This window comes from Limulus polyphemus, unplaced genomic scaffold (genome assembly GCF_000517525.1).
Source record: "Limulus polyphemus unplaced genomic scaffold, Limulus_polyphemus-2.1.2 Scaffold12503, whole genome shotgun sequence".
NCBI classification, from domain to species: Eukaryota; Metazoa; Arthropoda; class Merostomata; order Xiphosura; family Limulidae; genus Limulus; species Limulus polyphemus.
Genome location: NW_013678113.1, coordinates 1 through 1,182, shown reverse-complemented (window position 1 = coordinate 1,182; position 1,182 = coordinate 1). Strand labels below are relative to the sequence as shown.

The 1,182-nt window shown below is 31.9% G+C and overlaps 1 protein-coding gene across 1 annotated transcript in view; it reads left to right on the top strand.

Moving 5' to 3' along the window:
* LOC106477004 (serine/threonine-protein kinase PAK 1-like) overlaps nucleotides 1-54 on the top strand; it is a 10,060-nt gene extending 10,006 nt beyond the window's left edge. Inside the window, exon 5 of the mRNA XM_013937611.2 lies at nucleotides 41-54. The gene's annotated coding sequence lies outside the window, so the exon portion shown is untranslated. The remainder of the gene's footprint in view (nucleotides 1-40) is intronic.
* The last annotated feature ends 1,128 nt before the right edge of the window (nucleotides 55-1,182 follow it).

Below are 1,182 nucleotides of genomic sequence, written 5' to 3'. Positions count from 1 at the left end.
CAACTTGTAAAAGAAGTTTCTCTCCATATCATCCCAGAAGTACTCTGTATTTTCTTCTGGGATGATATGGAGAGAAACTTCTTTTACAAGTTGCAGTTAAAAAGTCCTGCAATGCTTGAGTGGTATTAAAGATGAATAAAATACGACATCATGAAACAAAGGATTCTACGACGAAGTCATGTTTTATGGCTGTGAAACTATTTAACAAAAACTTGAACATAATAAAACTACCAAAACAAAATCTTTTGCACAGGAAATAAATACTTCTATGACAGGGAAAGTATGAAATTAAAACTTATAACTTTTAAAACATTTGTGTTTTACAGATTTACTCTGTTGGTATAGTCTTTCTAGTTTTGTGAGTAAAACTCCAAGTGATATTGTTTTCCAAGCCTTCTTAGCTCTTTATATATCTTAGTATATTTATTTATGTAAAAAATACTTTTTCAAGTATGATTTGCATATAGCCAAATCGTAATAGCACAATGCGTGATTTAGAATTCTAGTCTAGATTGTGATACAAAACAAAATCATGCTTATTGGTTAGAAACATTTGGTACTGTTGCATGCAGTCAACTCTTCATTATTTTAGCTTTCAAATGTTAGTTACTATAAAACATTGTTAGAGTAATTTCCACAAAGATAATTTTGCTTGCTTGTTTTTTTAAGCAGTTTATCAAGAAAATTATATAAAGATGGGTGGACAGACTTAGACTCTGGTAGAATCAACACTTAACTCCTACCAGTTTAGTCACTATAGCTACATTCAACAAAAGACTTGTGTAACCACTATTGTGACAGTTTTGACTAGTCCAGATGGAGTTTGTTTGAACAAAAGACTTGTTTAACCACTATTGTGACAGTTTAGATTAGTCCAGATGGAGTTGTTTGAACAAAAGACTTGTTTAACCACTATTGTGACAGGTTTGATTAGTCCAGATGGAGTTTGTTTGAACAAAAGACTTGTTTAACTACTATTGTGACGGGTTTGATTAGTCCAGCTGGAGTTTGTTTGAACAAAAGACTTGTTTAATTACTATTGTGACAGGTTTGATTAGTCCAGATGGAGATTGTTTGAACAAAAGACTTGTTTAACCACTATTGTGACAGGTTTGATTAGTCCAGATGGAGATTGTTTGAACAAAAGACTTGTTTAACCACTATTGTGACAGGTTTGATTAG